The sequence below is a fragment of the Lithobates pipiens genome, unplaced genomic scaffold, assembly GCF_037356315.1.
Source record: "Lithobates pipiens isolate NorthernLeopardFrog02 unplaced genomic scaffold, aLitPip1_a1.2 Scaffold_25, whole genome shotgun sequence".
In the NCBI taxonomy this organism is placed as follows: domain Eukaryota; kingdom Metazoa; phylum Chordata; class Amphibia; order Anura; family Ranidae; genus Lithobates; species Lithobates pipiens.
This window is the reverse complement of record NW_027507787.1, coordinates 73,071,122-73,089,375: the sequence shown is the minus strand read 5'-3', so window position 1 is coordinate 73,089,375 and position 18,254 is coordinate 73,071,122. Positions and strand designations below refer to the sequence as shown.

Sequence of the window (18,254 nt, the reverse complement as noted above, 5' to 3'; positions counted from 1 at the left end):
CATAATGTATGTATAACATATGCTGTGTATTTGCATTGTATACATTATGGCAAAAGCTGTGAAGCTTTGAGCAAAGGTATATTACTGGAAAAAGCAACAACATATACTTACCCTTCCATTGTTCCGTTTAGCTCCAGGAACTGAAGGAAATAGCATGTAGTAATTCTGGTATAGGGGGCCAGAACTCTGTAAGCTGCAACCCCAGAACTTGCTTGCTGTAACTGATTAGAAAGTGTGGGCTGGAGTTTGGCACCAGTTTATTAGTGTATTTGAATCTGGTAATACATTTAACACTACTCCCCCCCCCCCCCCGGCTGAAAATGCTGCTGTCTACTGTGCATCTAGGGCAGTGATGACGAACCTTGGCACCCCAGATGTTTTAGAACTACATTTCCCATGATGCTCATGCACTCTGCAGTGTAGTTGAGAATCATGGGAAATGTAGTTCCAAAACATCTGGGGTGCCAATGTTCGCCATCACTGATCTAGGGGGGATCTGTAGAGCCCAACCCTTAAACTTTAGAAGTCGTCACCAAGTCACATCAAAGTCCTTTAAACACCTGCAGTCTAGAAAGATGAAAAGGACCAAGTAAGTTGCCAGCATACCACAATCATAACCAATGTAGGGAGTTTTAAATGCCAAACTCTACCATGATCCAGTAGAAAAACCCTGCAGGAATGCTAGGTGGGGAGCTTTCTGGAAGGAAAGAGGAGCACTCTCAGCAGATGTATTGTGGGAAAGAAAAAATGATTATATCAGATTGATTAAAACGTCCAAACACTTGTCAATACAGATGGCAGTAGTGAAAAAAAGCTTTTTTTTTTTTTTTTTTTTTAAGAATGAAAAAAAACAAGTATACAGTATAATTTAGAAAACCTACATTTTTAAAAGCCCCCCTGTCATGAGAGAAATATGGAGGCTGCTATTGCTGACCTCCCGAAAACACCAACTGCATGGCTGTATCTGGTTACAATAGTCACTGACCAATAATAAGCATGCAAAAGGTGAAGTACAAACCCCCTTTTTTCCATAACAGGTCAACACCACATGCAATACATATTTTAAAATGGTTCTAAAGGCTAGTCTTTTTTATTTATTTTTTTTACCCTAAGTGCATTTCCTGCATTAGGGTAAAAAAAAACCTGAGTTAGACTTACCGGTAACTCCTTTTCTGAGAGTCTTCCAGGACAGCCATGAGACCTAGGGCTACTACTATCAGGACAGGAAACACGTTAGGCCCCACCAGATAAAAGGGCGGTCCTCCAGGCCACGTCAGTATTCTCGAGAACCGTTGGGAGTCTCTGTAAAACATAGGCATAATACACCTAACTTTGAAAAAAAATCAGGTGGCAATCCAGCTGTCCTGGAAGACTCTCAGAAAAAAAGTTACCGGTAAGTCTAACTCGGAAGATGCTTAGAGAAAAGCGGAGTTAGACTTACCGGTAACTTTTTTTCTGAGAGTCTTCCAGGACAGCCGGATTGCCAAAAATCGTGAGGAAAGGCTCCCTCACTGATAGGGCCTGTAACTCACTTACCCAAGGAGTTGAGGTAATTGTCACAAGGAAAATAGTTTTTAATAGGGATGCACCGAAATGGGTTTTTTGGTGCCGAAACCGATACCGAAAATGAAAAATACACTAGGCCGAAAACCCGAAACCAATACCGAAACAGCACCGATACCGAAAATGACTGTTTATTAAAAACAGCCAGTGTGTCCCATTTTGCAGCCAGCGTGTCCCATTTTGCAGCCAGCGTGTCCCATTTTGCAGCCAGCGTGTCCCATTTTGCAGCCAGCCTGTGCAGGGAAGAGAGCCGCCTCCGCCGCCTGTTTGATCACAGCGCCGGGAACATCACAGCTTTCATTTCAATAGCTGTGTGTTCCCGGCCGCGCGCCGTCACACACAGCCCCTCCCCCTTGTCCGGGCACTTTGATAGACAGATCATCCGTCCAATCCTGCGCATGATCTGTCTATCTAAGTGCCCGGACAAGGGGAGGGGCTATTGAAATGAAAGCTGTGATGTTCCCGGCGCTGTGATCAAACAGGCGGTGGAGGCGGCTCTCCTGCGCTATACACCCCCATGATGGGCATCACCAGGGGCGGGGGCGGAGCCCTGCCCCCACCCAGGTCACGCCCCATTTTCGGCTCCATTATCGGGCGTTTTTCTCTTTCGGCAAATTGCCGAAAAGGGTATTTTCGGCCGACATGTTTCGGCGGCCGAAATTTCGGTGCATCACTAGTTTTTAAGGTAAGTAACTTAATTTCTCATTTTCAATATTCCCATTGCGTAAATCATTGGGAACTGATGCTAAAAATAATATATAGAACTTATTTAACTCCAGTGAGGCTGGCGTAGATTTACCCAGACTCCTCCCCAGATTGTTGGAGGGTGTGGGGGAAATGGTGGCATCCTACACATATTATGGAAGTGTAAAGCAACTAAAAACTTTTGGAAAGAAGTATTTTCCCTGCTAAGTAAAGTTACAGGGGAAACTATTGCTCCCACACCACAGTTGGCCATTGGAAACATAGGGGTGCATTTAATCCCACGTAAATATAGATCCCTAGTTAGAAATATATTGAAAGCAAAGTTAACCATAACCTCTAAATGGAAGTCCAAGGACACACCTCTTCTATCTATCTATCTTCTAAGTCATAGATAGAGTTCAAACACAATATATCTATGAACAATTCTTTGCCTTCAAAGCCCAGAATATCTCCAATTTTAATTTCTGTTGTGAAACATGACAAGCACATTAGCCTATTAAATAAAGTTGGAATTCTCACTCATAACGCTTGGTGGTACATGTTATCTTCTATGTTACATGTTATTTGTAAATATGATTTACGTCAGCATAGTTAGAATTTTACTTTCTTTATGTCCCAGTTTGGGAGCTACACCTAATGGAAAAAAATATTGCAAAGTCTAATGGTTAGGAAATGGTTAACTACAAATATGCAAAACCAGTCCAAAAATTCATGAACTGCATGTCCCTTTAATTCTAGAGAAACTTTGTATTCCAAGATGATTGAACAATGTATACAATATAATATCGTGTAACTCAATTTTTGTAATATGTCACTGTTTTGACTGTCATATATACAATAAAAACAAATTGAAAAGAGAACACTGTCTCCATACGAAAGTGCTTGTACCTGATCGAATGGTTTAGAGACTGGGGGTTCAGGACAAGCCGATATTTTCCTGATGGCTTGCTGATGACAAATATATGGCCGGAATAAAATCCCTTGCCCTGATCCGACCGGGGAACCGGTATCAGGACCTTTTGATCTATCAAATCTCCAATTTGGAGACCCAGGGCCCCTCTCGCTTTTACCCAATCTCGGAGAGGGAAGGTGACCAATAATCGTTCTGGTGGCTGGCAAGAAAATTCCAGCCTGTAACCATTGGTCACTAGGTCCAGGATGAATGGACTGGAGGTGACTGCTGCCCACTGTGGGAGAAAAGCGCTCAATCTTCCTCCCACTGGAAGACAAGTCACCATGGCTTGGCAGGTTGTTAAGGAGGGTTAAACAAGATGCCCCCTCTACCTCTGCCCTTGTCCCCTGACCAATGTTTTTTGGGCCTATTGTCCCTTTCTCTAGGACCTTGCTGCCTACTTTGGCCACAATTTTTTTCTGCCTGTTGGCTTTTTCTTATTCTCTGGAAAGACCTTTTTTCTATCGGCCATGCGTTCCAGCCCCTCTTGCAGACCTGGTCCAAAAAGATTATTGCCTGTTAAGGGAAGACCACATAGGCGCAACTTTGAGGCAGCGTTGCCTGACCAGGTTTTAAGCCATAGGCTTCTTCTGGCCGAATTCACTAAGGCCCAGGTCCTAGCTGTCATTCTTACCGACTCTGCGGAAGAATTAGCCAAAGACCCCACTGCACGAACGATTTCAGAATCTGCTCTCTAGAGGTACCTGCCAGTAAATGTGTTTGTATTTGTGTCAACCATACTTCTAAATTTCTGGATACACAAGTGAAGGCCAGAGCTGGTTTAAGATTCCCAATGGCTGAGTCCCAGGCTCTGTGAAGGAGATCTCCTCTTTTATCCATCGGATCACTAAGCGTGCCCAGATCATAAAACGCTAGGTCCGAGTTTTTGAAACTTTTGAAAGGGGCGTGAATTTTGTTCCATGGCTGTGCGGGGTCCTCTTCAAATGGAAATCTTTTTAGGTTACCAGAAAAGAAAGGTTTTTCTCTCTGGATTTTCGCACTCCAGCTTGATAGTATCAAGAAGGGAACTATGCACGGGAAAAACTTGTCTTTTTCTTATGCAAACCTTTGCACCTAAGGTCATGTTTAGACAATTGTACCTCCTCCTCTTCTATATCAAGTGTCGTATAGATAGCCTTTAATAAGTCATCTAAATCTTCCAATGAGAACTTATACCTCAAGCCCCTTGTGAATTCTCTAACCCTGGGCCCTGTATCTGACCCTATTTCTTCCAGAGAAGAATAAGCAGATCCGGCTTCAGCCTCAGACTCTCCATAGACCTTAAGTTTGCACAGGCATTCCCCGAAATCGAACGACTTTCAAGTTGCAGTGTAAATGGGGCCTTATTTCTAGCTCCCTACCACATCAGAGAGGCTTCTATGACAGACATTGGTGCCAGTGTTTTGTCTCCACCCCATGGTCCACAATGTACTTTAAGTGTATTTCCAGATAAAACATTTCTTTTTAGTTTTGGAGAAAGTAGGAATGGATTAGAATCCCAGTCAAGCTTTCACTGCTTTATCAAAAAGTTCAATTAGATTGTCTTTCACATTCTGTCCAGATGGCAGTGTTACCAGACAAAAAGTGGGCATTTACAAGGATACAGACATCAATTAGCTCCCGTTGCTGTCAAAGTCAGTGAGCCAATGAGGAGAGAGAGGGGGTGGGGCCAAGCTGCAGCTCTGTGTGTTAATGGATATGCAGAGTAGCAAGCTGCTTGACCTGGGGGCACTTGGCAGGAGGGAGGGGCCTGTGGGGAGGCAAGTATAAAAAAAATCCCCCTTTTTTTTTTAAATAAGTGATCACATTCCCTCTGTTATCAGCTGCATATTACTGGAGGGAGGGAGAAGCAGCAGCAGCACACTGAACTTTCCGGTGACAGGCTGTGCGGGGGGGGGGGGGGGGGGAGGGGTCATGTCAGGATAAGTCTCATCGTTGGAGAACATACTGATTTCTGAGCACAGCTAGAGAACTGACCACTGTTCTGCTTAGTGTGGTCAGTTTTTAATAAAAAAGCAAGGGGACTGGCAGGTACACCAGGGATTTCACATAAAGGAAGCAATACAAAGAGAACAGGATACTGTCTCATACAAGTACATACTGTAGTACAGCAGACAATATCAGGAATATGAAATGTTGTGGTAAGGTTTTTCAGCTTAATGCCTTCTATACATTAAGGTGAAAAACTCTGTGCTGCAGCTACCTCCCAGACACCCCCTTTTTCTTACCTGAGCCCGATCTGATCCAGTGTTGCGCATGAGCGCAGCGACTCCTGACGCTCTCTCTACTCATTGGACAGATTTATGGTGGGGGGGGTGGGGGGGAATGGCAGGGCCAAGTCCTGCTCTCTGTGTTAAAGGACACAGCAGCAGGTCTTGGGAGTGAGCCCCCATGGTTCCCCTAAGGAAAGCGGCTTTCGGTTGGGGCATCCGATGAACAGGAGGGTGCCCCAACACCAGAAACAGGATCGAGGCTGCTCTGTGCAAAGCCATTGCACAGAGAAGGTAGGTATAACATCTTTGTTATTTTTGTTTTTAGAAAAATGAAGGTTTACAACCCCTTTAATGTGTTGGGGTACCATTTGTAAATATTGCATTCATAGTATTACTGCAACTCAATGGTGTGAAGTAGGCCTTAAAATTGAAGCAATTCCCCCACAAACAGGTGGAATTGCCTTTAGTGCAATTTTTGCAGGTTGAAAAGGAAAGGTAATTTTTTAATAAGGCTACTTTCACACTGGGGCGGGGCGTGGGGGGGGGGGGTGTTAGCGCTGTTTACCGCTGTTATAGCGGTGCTTTTCGGCTGCTAGTCGGGTGCTTTTTACCCCTGCTAGCAGCCGAATAAAAGGGTTAAAAGTGCCTGCAAAGCACCGCTGCCCATTGATTTCAATGTCAGGGGCGGTTTAGGAGTGGTGTATACACTGCCCCAAAGATGCTGCTTGCAAGACTTTTTCGGTCCTGTAAGTGCACCGCCCCAGTGTGACAGCACTCGGGCTTTCACACTGGGGAGGCTTTTCAGGTGCTATTTTTGCAAAAATGCCAGAAAAGCGCCCCAGTTTGAAAAGGGTCTAACGGTACATTACATTATGGTTTCTGTAGTAATTGTATGTGCAGTTTTATTTTTTCTTTATTTGCTATAGTTTTCTTCACAAAAGTAGTTACCATTTAAGTGTAAAGCTGGACTAAATAAAATATTTCTGCAACTGAACCATGTAGTTTTACTTTTCTCCTAATATCCTGCTGATGAGGTTTTGCACCAAGGTCGTACACAATATACAGTTAATGCTTCCTACTTTTTAAGACCCTTATCAGTAAAAGCTTTTTCTAGGTCATGAACAAATATCTCCACTTACTGCCTGTAATGTATTTTAGCAGCAACTTACTCTACAGATGAAACAACCTTTGTTTAAATAAACTGCAGAAGGTCAGACGCAATATAAAGCAAAAGAGAAGAGATATGCAAAAGAAGTAGGTTTCCATATAGAAAAAGTAAAGGAGGCAGACACCCAAAACAGGAGAATAAGGTCCCTTGCACACGGGGCCGTCTAGCTGGAGTGCATCCCACCCGATGTTGTAGTGTACCCAGGAGGGCGAGGTGCAGCGTTTAGCCCTGCTGCCTACCAAAGTCTATGGCAGACAGTGGCTGGACGGGGATGAATGTTCTACCAAGTGGTAACCACATTTAAGGCTTTACGTGTTCAGGGATGAATGCAGGTCTTCTGTGTTCTGTACATATGTCCCTGGATACACAGGTCAAGAGAAAGCAATGTACAGTGGAGGTAAGCAGTGCATAGGTCAAGGGTAAGTAACACTAGAAATAATGTATTTACCATTTAAAATTTAGTACTTCAAGAGGAGCTTCAGGCACCCTCAAAATAATTAAAGTGATTGTAAAGCTTTGTGTTTTGTTTTTTTAAATAACAAACATGTTATACTTGCCTCCTCTGTGCAAGGATTTTTCACAGAGCAGCCTCCCCCCCCCCCCATTCTTTTCTGGGGTCCCCCGGCAGCCCTCCTGGCTACTCGTCTTCTCAAGTGCCCCCATGGAGAGCAATCGTGCGGACGCACTCCCGAGTCCCGCTGCTGCATCCATTGACACAGACAGCAGGACTTGGCCCCGCCTCCTGGCTCCCGTGTCACTGGATTTGATTGACAGCAGCGGGAGCCAAATTGCTTCTGCTGCTATCAATCTATGCAATGAGGACCCTAGACAGTAGCTTTGCTTGTCCCCGTCGCTGGAACAATTGAGCTCAGGTAAGTAAAAGAAGAGGGGGGGGGGGGCGCTGCAGCACAAAAGGTTTTTCCACCTTAAAGCGGGAATGTACTGGGGAAAAAAAATATTAAAAGCCAGCAGCTATAAATACTACAGCTGCTGACTTTTAATAAATGGACACTCACCTGTCCCGGGGTCCAGCGAAGCCGGCAGCTGAGGCCGATCGATCGCTCGGCTCTCGGCTGCTGCCGCCACCATTCTAGGTGAGGGAATCAGGAAGTGAAGCGAATCGGCTTCACTTCCCGGTTCCCTACTGCGCATGCGCGAGTCGCGCAGCGCAATAGGAATTGTCCGCTCTGTCACTGGGACCCGTGTGTGTCCCAGCAGACAGCGCGGCAGGACAGGAAGAGGCATAGACTCCCACAGGAGTCTATGCCCAGAAGTGGGTGTAAATACCTGTCTTTGACAGGTATCTGCACCCCCCTCCCCCCTGAAAGGTGCCAATTGTGACACCGGAGGGGGGGGGGGGGGTTCCGATCAGCGGAAGTTCCACTTTAGGGTGGAACCCCGCTTTAATGCATTAAGGTGAAAAACAGGAGGGTTTACAAATCCTTTAAAAGTCAGCAGCTACAAACACTGTAGCTGCTGACTTAATAAAAAGGACACTGTTCAGGGATCCAGCGATGTCCTCACCCGAGCCGATTCTTAAAATCAGCTTTGGGTGCAGGTGCCAGCATCGGAAGTAAGGGAAACTGGCAGTGAAGCCTTGCAGCGTCACAGCCAGTTTCCTACCGCACACGTGACAGTTTGTGAATGGATGGCTGCAAGGGAAAGAGGGAGGGCTGAACTTCCGGCTCAGATCGCCAAATCTGACCGGAAGCGGATACCTGTCAGAACCAGGTACCCACTCCCCCCCCACAAAAAAAGTGCCAAATGTGTGGCAAAATGTTGAGATTCTTTGAGACTTCTTTTAAAAATCAAACACTCAGCTCTTTGGCTGAATTTGCTGACCAGCAAATCCCAGACAAATTAGCAGTCAGAAAAAAACATCTAACACCTGCAAATTATTTTCCAGGGGAAAAAAAGGTTCCTCGGTGTGTTTTCCGCTCCTCCACTGCTGCTCCCCATTGAAATCAATGGGGCAGCGCAGTAATACCACTGGCAATACGCCGCAATTTTAACCCTTTCGCGGCCGCTAGCGGGGGGGTAAAAGCGCCCTGCTAGCGGCCAAAATGCGCAGCAAATCCGCCGCTAAAAATAGCAGCGTTTTACCGCCAATGCAATGGGCGGTGTGAAAGGGGTCTTAAGGCTCTTTCCCCATTGTTTTCACCTGCTAATTCTGAGAACAGAACACTTCTGTGCTACACTCACTCCTCCACTGTATCTATAGGAGGAGCTATGGCTGTCACTCTAGGCTCATCTTCAAACTTGTCCTCCTCATTTCGTTTCATTACATGGAGGGCGATGGGATTAGCAGTTTACATAAAGAACATAAACCTTTTGTGCTTTCAGTTTTACTTACAGTTACAAGGACGATATTTCTGTCAGGATCAAATGTTCTTCGCCTAAAAAACGAAAGCTAATCCTCCTACCACATCTAAGGTCTGCTAAGGTGCAATATATTACTTTTTTTGTTCTTTTGTTTAGAGAGCCTGTATTTCAGCGTTATCTGTACATTTAAATAGTTAAGGCTGATGACAGATTAAAAAAAAAAAAAAAACATGTTGCATTATATAATAGAAATGCATTATAGTGTTAGGTGCCTTTGTGGCTGCCAAAGAGGTTAATGAATTGGTGAAATGTTATTTGTACACAGATCATGTATATAATTCTTATGTGAAAAGGCAGTGGGTAGAAGTGTAAGAGCCATTTCACACTGCCAGCGCGGGGGTGGCGGGGGGCTGGGGGGGTGTCGGTTTCAGCGGCGCTTTACCGTCATTTCAGAGCTGCTTTTCGGCCACTAGTGGGGCGCGTTTAACCCCCGCTAGTGGCCGAATAAAGGGTTAAAAGCACCTGCTGCAGAGGCGCTGCCCATTGATTTCAATGGTCAGGGTCGCTTTAGGAGTGGTGAAAAAAAAAACACCTCCAGTGTGAAAGGGGCTCTTAGGGTCACTATACACGTTACAGTCTGAACATACAATCAACTTCACATTTAATGCAAGGGCCTACTTAATTCATCAACTCAGTCTGCGGCCAGTCAGGCAGGCCTTTGCATCACACGGTTTTTGGTGCATCTAAAGGAGATTATACATTCAGTATGTCATGTGGGTGATGAGTTTAAACCAGGAATGGGCAAACGAAAGTGCCATTTTGAACTGATAGATATATTATTTATTATCGATTCTTTACCTGTATTCTCATTCTATCAGAGCCCAAGTGTCAGAAAGGTTGCAACCTGTAAGGTTGTCCAAAACGCTTGCCTGAGCTTAGTGTTAATAACAGACACTCAAAAAGCTGTCAGAATTACATGAAAACAATACTAAAGACATTGTAATTGAGAGTTTTAGTTCTCAGTCCTAATCTTAGTAAACCTTCCCTCATGGGGGCCTTACAACCTGACACTGATGTGACATTTTGGCTTTGACAGGGAAAGATTACATTAAAGTGGAACTATGTGTAAAATAGTGTTGTCACTCCCTGGGACACGGCATGAACCCGATCTTGGTAAAGAGCCTATGATCTTTAACCATCTGTGTCCAATCACAGCTGTTCACATGTAAACCAAGAAATGCTGGTTATCGGCTCTCCTCTCCTCACACCGACAAAGTGTGAGGAGAGCCGATCAGTGGCATTTCCTGACAGAGAAGATCTGTACAGATAATCTGGGCACTGATTATCAGTGCCCTAATCATCATTGCAGCCCCAACAGTGCCCAGCAGTGATGCAAGTCAGTGCCCATCAGTGATGCAAGTCGGTGCTGCCTTTCAGTGCCACCCATCAGCAGCTGCAGGTATCATCCCGGTACCGTTTTTTTTTTAGACCTGACGATCGGCTTTCCGGCGATAACAACCGATGCGGCTAAAAGACGCTCAGCTGTTATACTGGAGAAGTGGGAGGCCCCCCTCTCGGCGCTCTTACAGGGATCCTGTTCCACCGGGAGCCCTGATCAACAATCCGGCACTTCTGGCGGCTAGGGATAGACTGGAACGAAGCCATAAGCAGCTTCATTCCAGTCTCCTAATTGTAAACACGGAAACGACGCCACAACGTCACTTCCCGTTTACTCGGCTGCCAATGGCGCTGGTTTCAAAAAATATACAGTATTCAGAATCACCAAAAACGGCGATCTTAATACTTTGAAGTGCAAAGGAGGGATCGGGGGTCTTTGAGACCCCCCGATCCCTGCATAAAGAGTACCTGTCAGCACCTATTACTGTCACAAGGGATGTTTACATTCCTTGTGACAGCAATAAAAGTGATCAAAATTTTTTATTTTATTTTTTAAAACAATTTATTCATTTTAAAATAAATAAGAATTTCTTTTTTTTTTAAAGCGCCCCATCGCTGCGAGCTCGCGCAGCAAAGAAAACGCATTCGGAAGTCGCGCCCACATATGTAAACGGTGTTCAAATCACACATGTGAGATATCGCCGTGATCTTCAGAGCGAGTCCAATAATTTTAGCACTAGACCTCCTCTGTAACTCTAACCTGGTAACCATAAAAAAAATGTAAGCGTCACCTATGGAGATTTTTAGGTACCGTAGTTTGTCGTCATTCCACGAGTGCGTGCAATTATAAAGCGTGACATGTTTGGTATCTATTTACTCGGCGTAACATCATCTTTCACATTATACAAAAAAAATTGGCCTAACTTTACTGTTTCGTTTTTTTTTAATTCACGAAAGTGTCCCTTTTCCCCAAAAATTGCATTTAAAAACACATCGCCATTTTATTCTCCAGATTCTCTGCCAAAATATATTATTATTTGGGGGTTCTAAGTCATTTTCTAGAAAAAAAATAAAAATACGGATTTTAACTTGTAAACACCAAATGTCAAAAATAGGCTGTCATGAAAGGGTTAAAAAAGGTAATGACATGATTATACAATGCAGTATGATGTTCTACATCTACAACATCTCAATGACCAGCTCCAAATCATATCAGGGTATCGGCATCACGGGTCCAAAGTTTCTGCTCACAAAGAATTTAGATAATATTTCAACCCAACAGGGAATAACCCGACATACACTGAGCAGAGATTATTCACACTGAGCCAACAGGATGTTACGCATACATCTGTGAACAATCAACTGCAGCCATGCGGGAGTACATACACATGGTATCAAAGTGCATCCCTATCAGCTACACTGTATTGAAGAAATGTTCATATTACACTCTAGACTTACTCAAGCTATGCAATATGGAGGAACGCTGGAAATAACTTTCAGGTCTCAGGGAAACCCTGAAATTACTATATCTATATATAATACAGCTCATGGTGTATTAGTGTATGTTAAAGGTGAAGGGATAAAAGAATAAGGATTGTGGAGTCGTTAACCACTTGAGCTCTGGAAGGTCTTGCCCCCTTCATGACCAGGCCATTGTTTGCTATTCAGTACTGCGCTACTTTAATGGTCAACTGCGTACTTACGCAACACTGTACCCAAATGAGATTTAGTCACACAAATAGAGCTTTCTTTTGGTAGCATGTGATCACTTCTTGATTTTTTATTTGTTGTGACATAAATGAAAAATAAATTTTTTGGAAAAAAAACGTTTTTTACTTTTGGTTATAAAACATATCCAATAAATTCAAATTAAGGTAAATATTTATTCTGCTACATCTTTGGTGTAAAAAATAAAAATAAATAATTGGTTTGTGCGAAAGTTATAGGTTCTACAAACTATGGTGTATATACATTTGAAAAATGATGAATCCTGATGTACTGCAGGCCTATCTCATATCTTGAGGTCCCACAATGCTAGGACAGTACAAAAAAAAAAAAAAAAACGAAATTACAGCTGTTTGGAAAATAGAAATTTATTTGTGATTGTGATCTATGATTGGCTAAGCTAATCACATGGTACAGGTAGCCAGGTACCATGTGATTGCTTTGGGCAATCACAGATCACAACAGTAAGCAAGCATATGATATCCGGTTACTGAGTACTGGTAACTAATCTGCTGTCTAGTGACACGGTGGTCACCGGAGGGGGGTGCAGCGTGCTCCTTTAGGCTCTATTCACACTAATGCGTTTTTTGATGCATTTTGCAGAAATGCAGGGATTTTTTTAACATGGGTTCCCATGGAACATGTTCACATCAATGCATTTTTGTGCCTCTGCGTTTTTGGAAAGGGTCGGGGACTTTTTTCCCATAAAATACAGCATTTTGCATGTAATAGACATCAATAGACCCCCTTCCAAAAACGAAAGCACAGGGTTTTTGCCGCGATTTACGTGTTTTTTTTTACATTGTATATAGCTGGTTGCTGAGGAAGGGGCCGGGAAGCCAGTCATCGCAGCGTCCTTAACAACCGATGAGTCATCAGCGGGCTTCCCACTGAATGTAAACAAACAAAAAAAAAAAAAACACAGGCCCTTGGGTCTAGAAGGGATTCGGAGGGGACACCCCCACGTCATAATAAAAAATAAAATAAAAATGGTGAGCCCCCACCTCCTCAAAATTCATACCCTTATCCGAGCATGCAGCTCGGCAGATCAGGAAAGGGAGGGGGACAAGCAAGCGCCCCCCCCCCCCGGAACCACATCAGGACATATGCCCTCAACATGGGGGATGGGTCAAAGCATCTTATCCCCATGTTGATGGGGACAAGGGCCTCTTCCCGACAACCCATGCCCGGTGGTTGTTGGAGTCTGCTGCGGGGGGCTTATTAGAATCTGGAAGTCCCTTTTAACAAGGGGACCCTCAGATCCCGGCCTCACCCCCATGTGAATGAGTATGGGGTACATTGTACTCCTACCTATTCACCCCAAAAAATTGTGTAGTGTGAAAAAAATACAGTAGACAGTTTTTGACAAGTCTTATTAAAAACATCTTCTTCACCACTTCTTCCTCCATCTTCTCCCACATCTTCATTCTCCGGGCTTCTCCTGCTTCTTCTTCCACCAACAACCCTCCTCCGATGCGCCCCACTAATCTGTCCGTGCCGACATCAAGCATTTCTTAGATAACGATAGGGGTGTAGCCATCGGATTACATCATCCCCGCACCACTGTGACATCACCACCCGAGGCATGATGGGTCTGTGACGTCACAGGGGGTGGGGCCTATGGATGACGTAATCCGAGGGCCACGCCCCCAATGTTATTTAAGAAATGCTTGACATCGGCGTGGACAGATCAGCGGGACACAGCATCGGAGGGTCATCTGCGGCAGAGGTAGAACACCGGAAGAAGCAGGAGAAGTCCAGAAGATGAAGATGTGGAAGAAGATGGAGGAAGACCGGAGGAAAAAGCAGGGAAGAAGATATTTTTAATAAAAAAAAAGACTTGTCAAAAATGTTCTACTGTATTTTTTAACACTACAAAACTTTTTTTTGGGTGAACAGGTAGGGGTACAAAGTACCCGATATACTCATTCGCACATAGTGGGGGGGTGGGATTTGGTGGACCCCCTTTTTAAAGGGGACTTCCAGATTCCAATAAGCCCCCTGCTAGCAGACTCACCCCCCCCCCCGACAACCACCGGGCAAGGGTTGTCGGGAAGAGGCCATTGTCCCCATGGGGACTAGGGGCCTTGGGATGGGGGGGGTGCAGAGCATGTTAAGGGCATGTAGTCTGGTATGGTTCAGGAGGGGGGGCGCTTGCTCATCCCCTCCCTTTCCTGACCTGCCGGGCTGCATGCTGGGATAAGGGTCTGGTATGGATTTTGGGGGGGCCCCACGCCATTTATTTTTTTTGGCAGGAGGGTCCCCTCGGAATCTATACTAAACCCAAGGGCCTGGTATGGACGGGGGGAGGGGCTGTTTTTTTCTTGTTTTTTTTTTCAAGATTTTTTTCTAGCTGGCAACTTGTTTTTGTTTTTTTACTACATTCAGCGTGGAAGCCCGTTGACAGCTGATAATGCATTGGTTGTTAAGGATGCGACAGCCGGCTTTCTGGCCCCCTCCTTAGCAATCAGCTATATACAGTGTAAATACAGTGTAAGTGGGGCTCGGCGGCAAGAGGGGGTGCGTACGCCGGGGCTCGGTGGCAAGAGAGGGTCCGTACGCCGGGGCTCGGCGGCAAGAGGGGGTCCCTAAGGGGGGGGCTCGGCAACAAGAGAGGGTCCCTAAGGGGGGGGCTCGGCAACAAGAGAGGGTCCCTAAGGGGGGGCTCGGCAACAAGAGAGGGTCCCTAAGGGGGGGCTCGGCAACAAGAGAGGGTCCCTAAGGGGGGGGCTCGGCAACAAGAGAGGGTCCCTAAGGGGGGGCTCGGCAACAAGAGAGGGTCCCTAAGGGGGGGCTCGGCAACAAGAGGGGGTCCCTAAGGGGGGGCTCGGCAACAAGAGGGGGTCCCTAAGGGGGGGCTCGGCAACAAGAGGGGGTCCCTAAGGGGGGCTCGGCAACAAGAGGGGGTCCCTAAGGGGGGGCTCGGCGGCAAGAGGGGGTCCCCACGCCGGGGATCGGTGGCAAGAGGGGGGTCCCCACGCCGGGGATCGGCGGCAAGAGGGGGGTCCCCACGCCGGAGATCGGCGGCAAGAGGGGGGTCCCCACGCCGCGGCTCGGCCGCAAGAGGGGGGTCCCCACGCCGGGGCTCGGCGGCAAGAGGGGGATCCCTACGCCGGCGCTCGGCGGCAAGAGGGGGATCCCTACGCCGGCGCTCGGCGGCAAGAGGGGGATCCCTACGCCGGCGCTCGGCGGCAAGAGGGGGATCCCTACACCGGCGCTCGGCGGCAAGAGGGGGTCCCCACGCCAGGGCTCGTGGAGGGGTCCCTATGTCGGGGCTCAGCAGGAAGAGGGGGTCCCCACACCGGGGCAGGACTGTGTCAGTGATGGAGGAAGCAATGATAACATGTGGAGAAGCACAGGGATCCCCCATCACCCTGGTACACCCAGATGTGGAATCCATGCTCATCTCTACATATAAATGACATGATGAGACGAGGACATACTCGGTGCTGACTTGTGGCCGAAGGTGAGCTCCAGCCTATCCCCCCTCCTGATCAGGCCCCGCCCCTCTCCCCTCCAGCTGACGCATCCCATTACCCACCTCTGCTAGAACGTCTGTACCCGGCCGCTTCTCTTCCTGTGCCTCATTCACATCCCTCCTCCATTACAGGACACCGCGAAAACACAGCAGCAGACACACGGCCATTATACGCCACACTAGGTCCCGGGCGTGTGTACCTCTAGGACTCCGACCGTGCCCTCTCTACGGACACCGGGCACCAAGGATGCTCGTTCTCAGTGCGCGGGCATGAGCGCGTGATGTTAGAGCGCCGAGTACGCATGCGCGAACCATTGCCTTTGCAAAGCGCAAGTACGTGACATGACGTCAGCGGTCGGATGGTGTGTGCAGGGAGCAGGCGGAGTGCTCTATGGCTGTGTATTAGTCATTATTTACCTGCTGGACACTGCCTACATTACATATGGGCTCAGCCACTGCAAATGTGTAGCAAGCATGGCTGAGCGATATTTACAGGTCTGTTCACACAACTGAAGGCAAAACTTGAAGTGGTGTTGCCACCAAAAAAAAAAATAGCTCAAAATTCATAAGAAAAAAAAAAAAAAGAATTGGGAAAACATTTTTTTTTACACACCTCTAAATGCCCTGGGACAGGTAAGTGTCCGATTATTAAAAGTCAGCAGCTGCAGTATTTGTAGCTGCTGGCTTTTAATTTTTATTGTTTAAGGGGCACCCCACTTTGAGTAAGGAAGGGTTATAACCCCTGTCGGGTTTTTGTTGCCATATATTTCCTATTGGATACAGGAAGCAAGAGGAAATCTGTGATTGTCACCAGAACTAGAGTCCCCATTGGAAGATTTCTCCTGTATTATTGTTTTGATGACAAATTTGGGATTTATTTTCACTTTCGGCGATAACATGACAAATAGAGCCGGTGAATCTGCCCAATGGGGGCACAGGCCACAGAAATAAAACCCTGACAGGGGTTCTAATCCATCTCCACTCTAAAACTAAAAAAAATTCACTTAATTCTCTCATTAGCACAGCGTTGATGCGGAAATCCCTCCGGAGGGGGCGGGGAAGCCATTAGCAATAATCGCAGGTAAGACCCAGCATGCTAGTTGTACCCAAGTCAATCGATCAACTTGGTACAGTAAGGTAAAAAAGTATTTGATCCCCTGCTGATTTTGTACATTTGCCCACTGACAAAGAAATGATCAGTCTATAATTTTAATGGTAGGTTTATTTTAACAGTGAAAAACAAAAATATCCAGAAAAACGCATTTGTAAAAAGTTAAACAGTAAATTGATTTGCATTTTAATGAGTGAAATAAGTATTTGATCCCCTATCAGTCAGCAAGATTTCTGTCTCCCAGGTGTCTTCTATGCAGGTAACAAGCTGAGATTAGGAGCACTCTCTTAGAGGGAATGCTCCTAAACTCAGCTTGTTAGCTGTATAACGACACCTGTCCACAGAAACAATCAATCGGATACCAATCTCTCCACCATGGCCAAGACCAAAGGCCTATCCGAGGATGTCAGGGACAAGATTGTAGACCTACACAAGGCTGGAATAGGCTACAAGACCATTGCCAAGCAGCTTGGTGAGAGGGTGACAATAGTTGGTGCGATTATTCACAAATGGCCGAAGAAACACAAAATAACTGTGATACTTCCTCAGTCTGGGGCTCCATGTAAGATCTCATCTCCTGGATTTTCACTGATCATGAGAACGGTGAGCAATCAACCCAGGACTGCACAGGAGAATCTTGTCAATGATCTGAAGGCAGCTGGTAAGAAAAATCTTGGTAGCACACTACGCCGTGAAGGACTGAAATCCCTCAGTGCCCGAAAAGGTCCCCCTGCTCAAGTAAGCACATGTACAGGACCATCTGAAGTTTTCTAATGATTCAGAGGAGAACAGAATGAAAATGTTGTGGTCAGATGAGACCAAAATCAAGCTCTTTGGCAACAACTCAACTCGCTGTGTTTGGAGGAGGAGGAATGCAGCCTATGACCCCAAGAACACCATCCCCACTGTCAGACATGGAGGTGGAAACTTTATGCTTTGGGGGTGTTTTTCTGCTAAGGGGACAGGACAACTTCACCGCATCAAAGGGATGATGGACGTAGGCCATGTACCCAGCTTAAAGCTTGGGTGAAAACCTCCTTCCCTCAGCCAGGGCATTGGAAATGGGTCATGGATAGGTATTCCAGTATGAAAATGACCCAAAACAAACAGCCAAGGCAACAAAGGAGTGGCTCAAGCAGAGGCACATTAAAGGGGTTGTAAAGGGTTTTTTTTTTTTTTTTTTTAAATAACAAACATGTTATACTCGGGGCTGGTGCAAGGATTTTTGACACCCTAGGCAAAACTTAATTTTGCTGCCCCATTGGCTCCACCCCATTGCTCTGCCCATGTATACCCCACCTTTTTAATGAAGCGCCCATCAAATGCAGCCTCATCAGCGCCCATTAAATACAGCCTACCAGTGCCCATGAATGAATGTTTGCTTTCTTCCATTTTTTTCGGGACACAGACACAGTCCTCCGCCTCTGACACTATGTGCAAACAGAGAAACAGCTAGCTGCTGATGCTGAGACTTACTTGCTTGCTGCAGAGAGAAGAGAGTAGAAACACCAGTGGCCAGGCACCCTAGGCAGCAATGCGCCCTAGGCGGCTTCCTAGTTTGCCTAGTAGTAACACCAGTCTTGGTTATACTTACCTCCTCTGAGCACAGAGCGGCCCCG

The 18,254-nt window shown here is 46.1% G+C and overlaps 1 protein-coding gene and 1 long non-coding RNA gene across 4 annotated transcripts in view; one reads left to right on the top strand and one right to left on the bottom strand.

Annotated features, from left to right (window-relative positions):
* CCSER2 (coiled-coil serine rich protein 2) overlaps window positions 1–15,822 on the bottom strand; it is a 182,706-nt gene extending 166,884 nt beyond the window's left edge. Inside the window, exon 1 of one of the 3 annotated variants that reach the window (XM_077454593.1) lies at window positions 15,588–15,822. The gene's annotated coding sequence lies outside the window, so the exon portion shown is untranslated. The remainder of the gene's footprint in view (window positions 1–15,587) is intronic. The other 2 variants (XM_077454594.1, XM_077454592.1) reach the window with 2 other exon arrangements.
* The window catches only part of LOC143930339 (uncharacterized), an 892,155-nt gene that overhangs the window by 499,746 nt on the left and 374,155 nt on the right, over window positions 1–18,254 (top strand). The gene's annotated exons all lie outside the window — the stretch shown is intronic.